The sequence below is a fragment of the Lasioglossum baleicum genome, unplaced genomic scaffold, assembly GCF_051020765.1.
Source record: "Lasioglossum baleicum unplaced genomic scaffold, iyLasBale1 scaffold0099, whole genome shotgun sequence".
NCBI lineage: Eukaryota > Metazoa > Arthropoda > Insecta > Hymenoptera > Halictidae > Lasioglossum > Lasioglossum baleicum.
In genome coordinates, this window is record NW_027469159.1 from 303,527 (window position 1) to 313,680 (window position 10,154).

General features: G+C 33.8%; 1 pseudogene; it reads left to right on the forward strand.

Moving 5' to 3' along the window:
- Positions 1-320: 320 nt before the first annotated feature.
- LOC143219920 (cytochrome c oxidase subunit 1 pseudogene) lies at positions 321-9,869 on the forward strand (annotated as a pseudogene).
- Positions 9,870-10,154: the final 285 nt, after the last annotated feature.

The window sequence follows — 10,154 nt, forward strand, 5'->3', positions numbered from 1 at the left end:
ACAAAATTAAGTTTAACGAAATTAAATATGACCCTTCAGTAGTGCCGCTTCGACCTTCCGTACGCGAATAAAGGACATCGCAATTAGTGTCGCTCCGGTAGCGTAGGTACGTATACAGGAAACCATATAAAATAAAAATATGTATAACAAAATATTGGCATAAGCGTACACTCACCTATTTCCGGATAAACTTTTACTAAGAAGCACAATTTTTGAAACTATCAATTGGAATTTTGAAAGAAACGGAAAATATCAAATCACTAAATAACAGTAAGTAGTATTAAGCAGAAAAGCGAACAAAATGCATACATTACGGCACCATGACTAAAGAAATTAACGAAAACCAGCCAGTTTTGTCGCAGCGATCTGCCGAATGCAACGACAAGTCCATTCTTGTCTTGTCGCACCGGATGCGTAAGTACGCATACAGGCAATCATATATTGCATCAGTATGGTTAGCAAAATATTGCCATAGACGTACACTCACACAATTGCTAAAACACATTTACTGAGAAATACAATTTTTCATATTAACAGTTGGATATTTTGTAGAAAATCGGAAATATCATACGAGTAAATTGCAGTGTGTAGAAATAAATAGAAAACAGCGAAGGAATGCGCTCGGTACAATATCAAGGTTAGGAGGTTCGCATAGATCATACCCTAATTTCGCTCTGATCTACCGAACGCAAATGCAGGATCACTCCAGCTGTGTCGCTCCGACAGCGTAGGTACTTATACAGACAATCATATAAAACAACAATATATTAAACAAGATAATGTCATAAACGTATACTGAACTAATTTGAAAGGCACTTTTACTAAGAAATACAATTTTTTAAAATAAAAAGATAGAATTTTGTAATATATCGAAAATATCACAATATTAAATTACAGTATGTATGAATAAATGGAAAACTGGGAAAAAATGCGTACGGTACAGTATCGAGGCAATAGTAATTTCCGACGACCATCAAGTTGTATCGATCCCATCTACCGAACGCAAGTGCAATACGACTCCAGTCGTGTGGTGCCGACAGCGAAGGTACATATGGAGAAAATCATATAAAATAACAGCGAATATAATAAGATATTGTCCCAATCGTATGCTGCACTAATTCCAAAGGCACGTTTCAGATACGACACAATTCCTGAAATTAAAAACTTTGAAATGGGGACTAACTTCTTTATCGGGACACGAACTGTAATACAGTGTTATGATATTTTCGATATTTTTCAAAATTTCAAGTTTTTAATTTGACGAGCACCTTAACTACATGTGTGTATTGGAAGGTCGAACATCAAGCCTTTCGAGAAGATTACCACCTTCTTCTTGAGACGAACGGAAAAGTCAATCGCTACACCTACCATGTGATTCGGGGAGGCAATCCGGGTATTCCGGGAGTAAATCCGCTGAACAGTAATGGCAATGGTATTGGCAATGTACTGAGTCAAACCGTCGTAGAAGTATACCTATGCGGAGAGGGTGAAACTTTACACCGAGGGCATCTACTTTTCGCGATCCTATCCCGCTGTATCGATAGCATTACTACGAGTTCAGAGATACTAATTAGTATATATTTTAGTTACGGGTACCTTAATTGCATGTATGAATAAGAAGATCGAGGATAAAACCGATCGAGAACATTACCACGTCATCTGCGAGTGGAACGGCGAAGGCAATAGCTTCTGCTGTCCTGTGATTCCGAGAGCTAAACCAGGCATTGGGGCAGTCAATCCGCTGAACAGTATTAGCAATGGGCACATTAAATCACGGGTTGATACCAAAGTAGTTCGTTAAGCCATTTGAGACCGTTACCAATTGGTATAAGGACGGAATCTTTACCGAGGGCATTACTTTCCGAGGAGCATAGCCCGCTGTAGGGAGTGTCTTGCATAGTGGTACTGGAATCAAATTAGTAGACATATGAGCAGACGGACACCATATTTTCGTGTATGGACAGCAAAATCAAGATACAAGACGATCGAGATCGTTTCCAACTGCATTGAGGGACGCACAGTTACGTCCATAGCATCACCTATCCTGTGGTTCCGTTATTAAAGCGAGGTATCGCAAGAGTAAATGCGCACTTCAGAATTGGCAAAATGCACGTAAATTGACGGTATGAATATTGAAGTACAATGTCAAACCGTTGTAGAAAGTTACATATTTGTATAGGGGTCAAACTTTTTACCGAAGACCTTACCTTGCGAGGACCAAATCCACAGTACCGAGAGTATAACATCGTATTGAAGGATTCAAGTTGGTATATATTTTAGTAACATCACCATTAAACGCATGTATGAAGTAGAAGTTCGAGAGTCAAAACGTTCGAGGACGTTCCACACCTTCTGTGGGAGACGAACGTTTAAGTCAATAGCTTCACCTACTCAGAGATTCGGAGTGTCAAGCAACGTACTGCTGGATTAAATCCGCAGAACTGTATTGCCAATCGACACCTTAATTTGCGGTTTGAATAAAAAATTAATGCATGAAACCGATTGAGAGCATTGCCAATTGGTATAAAGTGAAACACTTTACCGTTGACCTTACCTTCGGAGAACCCACCTGCTGAAGCGACTGGCTTGCTTAGTGTTCATCGGAACAAATTAGTAGACATATTGGCAGACGGGCACCTCATTTTCATACATGAATAGGACGATCGAGGGCCAAAACATGCGAGAACATTACCACATTCTTCGAGAGGCCAACTACTAAATCAATACATACACCTATCCTGTGATTCCGAAGGTCAGACCACGTACTCCGGGAGTGAATACACAGTCCAATAATGCCAATGGACCCGTCTATTAACGGTACGAATAATAAAGTGGAGACTCATACCGTCGGCGAACATTACCAATTCGTATTAAGTGATTCTTATTATCGAATACCGTCCCTCCTTGAACCTAACACGATGCTGCGATTGTCTCGTGTTAGGTTCACGAAAACAAATTGGTAGACAATTTAGAGGACGGACACCACATTTTTGCGTATAAATATCCACATACAGACTCAAAGCGTTTAAGACCTTCCATGAGAATTGCACAGCTAAGTCAATAGCTTCATATGCCCTGTCTTTCGAAAGACAAACCAGATATTCCTGCAGTAAATACGCTGTACAGAATTGGCAATAAACACTTCAATTCACGGTTTGAATATTCAAGCAGGCCGTCAAGCCGTAATATAACAACATCTGCTGGTATAGGTTCAAACTTCTCCACAGTGTTTACCATCCGAAAGACTAGGCCGCTGTATTGAGAGTATAACGTCGTGTTCAGAGGTACAAACTAGTATACATTTAAGTGACGTACACCTTAATTTCATGCATTAAAGATAATACCGAGGGTCAAACCTCTCGAGAACCTTACCACCTTATGTGAGAGACGAACAGCTATGTCAATAGCTTTACCTATCCTGTGATTCAGAGAGTCAAACCAGGTATTCAGTGAGTAAATGCGCTGAAGATTATATTCAATAGATACCTTAATTCACGGTTTGAATAGTAAAGTAGAGCGTCAAACTTTTTGAGAGCATTGCCAAGTGGTATAAAGTCAAACACATTACGGGTGATCTCACCTTCGGAGAAGCAAACACGCCGTTTCGAGAGTATAGCCCCATGTTCATAGAAAGGAATTGGCATTCATTTCAGTAACGGGCACGTTAACTTCATCTATGAATTGGAAGATTCAAGTTCAAACATTTCGAGACCGTTACCACATTCCATGACATTCGAACTGCTTTGTCAATAGCTTCCGCTATCCTGTGATACCGAGAGTCTTATATGGTAATGCGGGATTAAATCCGCTGATCTGCATTGGCAATAAATACAATAGATCACGGTATGAATAGTAAAGTGAAGCCTCAAGCCGTTTGAGAACGTTACCAATTCCCATTAAGTCTAACCTTTCACTGTAAGGCCTTACCATCCGTCAACCTCGCCCGTTTCATCAAGATTATAAGTTCCTGTTCAGAGAAGGAAATTACTAATCGCTGCAGTGACGGGCACATAATCTTCATTGTATGAATTGGAAGATCGACGGTCAAGCAGTTCGAGGACGTAACCACCATCTTTGAGAGTCTAGCGACTCAGATTACAGCTTCTACCGTCCTGTGATTCCTAGGATCAAAAGTGGTTTTCCGGGAGTAAATCCGCTGAATGGTATTGGCATTAGACGCCTTAATTCACGGTTTGAATATTACAGTAGAAGGTCAATCCGTCGGGGAACATTACCAATGTGTATAGAGTCATCCTTTTTACCGTATACATTGCCTTCCTAGAACCTATCCCGTTTTTGAGATTGTCACGCTTAGTCCTCACGGAAATAAATTGGTAGACATTACAGCAGAGGCAGACCTTATTTTGATACATGAATTAGCAGATCGAGGGTCTAGCAGTTCGAGAACGTTTCCACCTTCTGTGGGAGACGAACGGGTAGGTCAACAGCTTGACCTGTCCGGGGATTCAGAGAGTCAAAGTATGAATTCCGAGAGCAAATTTGCGGTACACTGTTCGCAATAGATGCCTTAACTCGATGAATGAATATTAGAGTTGTGCGTCAAACTGTTCGAGATCGTTACCGATGGATCTAAAGTCTGTCGCTCTAACGAAGACAAGACCCACCAAAAAAATAACCCACTGCATCAATAGTATTACTTCGTGTTCATAGCTAGAAATTAGTATTTATTTCAGTGACAGGCACCATAACTTCATACATGAATTAGAAGATCGATAATCGAACCGTTCGAGAACGTTACCACACTCTTTGCGAGTCGAACTGATAAATCAACAGCTCCTCCTATCCTGTGATTCGCAGAGTCGAACCAGGTACTCCGTGAGTATGTCCGCTGATCGGCTTTGGCAGTAAACACCTCAATTCACGGTTTGAACATTAAAGTAGAGCGTAATACCGTCTGAGTGCGTTACAAATTGTTATTAACTCAAACGTATAAGCGGAGTCCTCACCCTCGGCAAACCTCGGCGGCTTCATCTATAGTATAACATCGTCCTCAGAACATGAAATAAGTCTTCAATTCAGTGACGGGCACCTTTCCTAGGTGTATCATTTAGAAGATAGAGTATCAAACCGTTTGTGAACGTCACCAACTTCTTTGAGTGTCGATCGGCTAGGCTAATATCTTCACCTACCCTGTTATTCCGAGAGTCAAACCAGCCATTGCGGGAGTAGGTCCACCGAATTGTATAGGCAATTGACACCGTAACTCACGGTATGAAGATTGAAGTCGAGATTCAATCAGTCGGAGATCATTGACAATTGGTATGGAGTCACTTCTTTTACGGAAAGCTTTACCTAGCGCGAAACATACCTGCCGAATCGAGAGTGTAACTTCATCTTTAGAGGCACATATTAGTATATGTTTTAGTGGCGGTACTATAGATTTATGTATGAATTATAAGGTCGAGGGTCAAACCATTCGAAAACGTTGCCACCTTCTGTGATGGTCGAACTACTAAGTCAATAGTTTCATGTCTCGTGCGATTCCGACAGTCAGACCAGGTATTCCGGAAGCGAATCCGCTGAACAGTATTGGCAAAAGACACCTTAGATCTCAGGTTGAATATTAAAGTAGAGCGTCAAATCGTTTGAGATCGATACCAATTGGCATAAAGTTAAGCGATTTATTGATGACCTTACACTACGGAAGCCTAATCCGCTGCATCGAAATTATAATTTCGCGTTCAGAGAAACATATTTTTATACATCATAGTGTCGCGCACCTTAATTTCATGTATGATTTACAAGATCGAGTATGATTGACAAGAACAACTTTAATATCGAACCGTGATTTAAGTTATCTATTGCCAATATTGTTGAGCGGACATACTCCTTGAATACCGGGTTTAACTTGCAGAACCACAGGATAGCAGAATCTATCGTCATAGCCGTCCGACTCTCAGTGAACTTGGTAAAGCTCTGGAACGGTCTGACCCTCTATCTTCTTATTCATGCAGGAAATTAAGGTTCTCGTCACCAAAATGAATACTAATTTGTTACTCTCAACACAAAGCAGGATACACCCTGCAGCCGGTTATGTTCTTGGAAAGAAAGGGTAATCTGTAAAAAGAATGGCACTTTACCAACCTGCAATGTTCAGCGACGGTTTGACTGATCACCTTAGTATTCATACCGAGAATTAAGGTGTTTATAGGGAATGCTGTTAGGCAGTTTCACTCCTGGAATTCCAGGTTTTACTCGTGGAATCGCAGGATAGCTGGAGTTTTAACTTAGCTGCTCATCTCTCACAGAAGGAGGTAATGCTCTCGAAAGGTTTCGACCGCGACCTTCTAAATTCTGCATGAAATTAAGGTGCCCGTCACTGAAATATCTACGAATTTGCTTCCGGGAACACGATGTAGTGCCCTCAAGATAGCGGGATAGCTTCTCGGATGGGAAGGAATACGGAAAATGGTTAGACTGTATACAATTAGGTGAATTTCTGCAACGGTTTGATGCCTTACTTGAATATTCGAACAGCGCATGGTAGTGTCTATTGCAAGTACCGTCCACCGGGTTTACTCCTTGAATACCTGGATAGAATCTCGAAAACGCAGGATAGGTGAAGCAGTTGACTCTGCTGTGTTTTGGTCAAAAAATATGATAACGTTCTAGAACGGTTTGACACTCGATCTTCTAATTCATACACGAATTAAAGGTGGCGTCACAAAATCATATACTAGTATGATCCTCTAAACACGAAGTTATACTCTCGATGAAGCGAGTGAGGTGCGCGGATGGTACTACAGCCTTCGGTAAAACTTTTGACCTTACAACAATTTAAAACGTTCACAAACGGTTCGACGCTTATTTTAATTTGCAAGCCGTGAATGAAGGTGTATATTACCAATTCTGTTCTGCGGACTTTCCCCCGGAAAACCTTGTTTGACTTTCGCAATCGCAGTATAGGTGAAGCTATTGACTTGGCCGATCAACACCCAAAGAAGGTGGGATCGTTCCGTAACGATTTGACTCTCGATAATTCTGTTCGTACGTGAATATATGGTGTTCTTCTGCTATAATGTTTACAAATGTGTTTCCGTGAAGAATATGCAAGGCACTCCCTACAGCGGGTTGTACTACTCGGCTGGTAATTTATTTAAATATTTTATAGGTTTATTAATTATTTATAATAATTTATATAGATAAAAGGAATATTTTGATAAAATATTTATGTAAATTTATTTACTATCATTAGTTATAAAAATTTTAAAATAACTTTAAAAATTAGAGTTTAATTCAATTTTAAATAAATTACATAAATTAATATTAAAATATAAATCTATAAATTGTATATATTTTATTGTTATTTTATATTTTTTTTTATTTTTTATTATTGTCTAATATTATTTTAAAGTGATTTATTTTTGAGATTGTAATATTTAATAGAACTATAATAATTAATTTAAATTCTAATAATAAATTATCGAGTTTATTGATTTTTTATATATCAATTATTTCTAGAATTTTAATGCTAATTTTTATAATAAATTTTATAAATTCGGTTGAAATAATTTATTTGAAAAATTTGTTTAATTATTTCTTATTTATTTTATTGGTAATAAAATCAGGATTACTTCCTTTTCATTCGTTAATAATTAAATCTTATGAGTTAATAAATTGGAATAGTATTTTATTATCTTCAACTTTAATAAAAATTATTACTTTAAACTTTTATTGTTAAATTCTACAATTAGATTATAAAATAATTTTATTTGGAATTTTCAGAATTATATATTTATGTATTTATATATTAAAATTAATTAATATAAAAAAAATAATTGGATGATCACCTATAATATTAAATTATATATTAATTATTGTTTATTATATTAATGAAAAATATTTTTATTTATTAATATTATTTTATATAGTAATTATTTATATATTATTATTTATATTATATAAATATAAATTTATAAATAGTAATTTAAATAATTTTATATTAAATTATAAAAATAATTCAATTATTTTACTTATATTAATTTTATTAATTTATTCAATATTACCAATTTTTTTTTCTTTTCTTATTAAATGATTACTAATTAAAGCTTTATATATATTATTGAATAGAATATATTATTAGACTTATAATTTTATTAATCAGAAATATTTATTTCTGTTGCTATATAAACATTATTATATTTTTATTTGTGTATATAAATTTCTTCCTAATTTGATATTAATTTTAATTTTAAGTTGAATTTTTAAATATTACTTTTAGCAATACTTAATATTTTAGTAATATTTATATTTTATATATTATAAAAATTAAGTAATTAATATATTTTATTTATATGATTTCAAATTTGCAATTTAATTTTTTATAAGATATAATTAAAAATTAATAGATATGAAGAGTATTATGTCTAATAAAAGAAAGAAATTGTAAATTTATTAACAAAAATTTAAAATTTTTTAATACTATAAGTATTTAAAAATTTTTAATATTATTAAAATTTTAAGTTAAATAAAATAAAAATAAATTAAAAATTAAAAATAAATTTTTATTTAAGTTTTAATTAAATGATTAATATCAACAAATCATAAAGATATTGGCATTCTTTATTCTATATTAGCTATATGATCAGGAATAATTGGTTTTTCCTTAAGATTTATAATTCGTGTAGGATTAAGAGTGCTTGGAATATTTTTAAATAATGAGCAATTATATAATTCTTTATTTACAATTCATGCAATTTTAATAATTTTTTTATAGTTATACCTTTTTAAATTGGCGGATTTTGTAATTGATTATTGCCTATAATATTAAGATCACCTTATATATCATTTCCTCGAATAAATAATATTAGATTGTGATTACTACCTCCATCATTATTATTATGATTAACTGGAAGAATTTTTAATGGAACTGATTGAACAGTATATCCACCTTTATCTGATAATATTTTTGTTTCATCCCCGTCTGCAGATTTTACAATTTTTTATTTACATATATCTGGTATTTCATCACTTTTAGGTGCTACAAATTTATTAACTACAATTATATTAATAAAAAATTTTAGATTAGATTTATATAAATACCTTTATTTCCTTGATCTGTTTTTCTTACAATAATTTTATTATTATTATCTTTACCTATAGTAGCAGGAGCTATTGCATTATTATTATTAGAACGTAATTGTAATACATCTTTCTTTGATCCTATAGGAGGAGGAGACCCGGCATTATATCAACATTTATGTTGATTTTTTGGTCATCCAGAAGTTTATGTTCTTATTTTACCTGGTTTTGGATTAATTTCCCATATTATTATAAATGAAAGTGGTAAAAAAGCAGTATATGGTAATTTAGGAATAATTTATGCAATATTAGGGATGGAATTTTTAGGTCTAACTGTTTGATCTCATCATATATTTACTATTGGATTAGATGTAGACGCTCGTGCTTATTTTACTTCAGCAACTATAGTTATTGCTGTTCCTACTGGAATTAAAGTTATTAGATGAATAGCAACTTATTATGGTTCAACATTTAAAATAAATAATTCTATTATAAGATCTTTAGGTTTTATTTTACTATTTGCAATCGGAGGATTAACAGGAATTATATTATGTAATTCATATTTTGATATTACTTTACATGATACATATTATGTTGTTGTTCATTTTCATTACGTTTTATCAAAAGGAGCTGTTTTTTAAATTATTTCAAGATTTATTCACTGATATCCTTTAATTAGTGGTTTAATATTAAATAAGAAATGATTAGTTTATCAATTTTTAATAATATTTATTGGAGTAAATTTAACATTTTTTCTTCAACATTTTTTAGGTTTTGTAGCAATACCTCGACGTTATTCTGATTATCCTGATACTTATTATTGTTGAAATCCATTATCTTCAATTCGTTCTATTATTCCATTAAATAGAATAATTTTTTTATCATTTTCAATTTCAGAAAGTTTAATTTACAAACGTTTATTATGATTTAAATTTTTTCCATCTTCTTTAGAATGATTAATAAATTATCCAGCATTAAATCATTGATTTAATGAGTGTAGAATTTTAATAACTAAAAAGTTTTAATATGGCAGAAAAGTGCAATAAATTTAAAATTCAATTATATAAAATTTAATTTTATTATTAAAAATAGCAACATGAAATATATTTTTC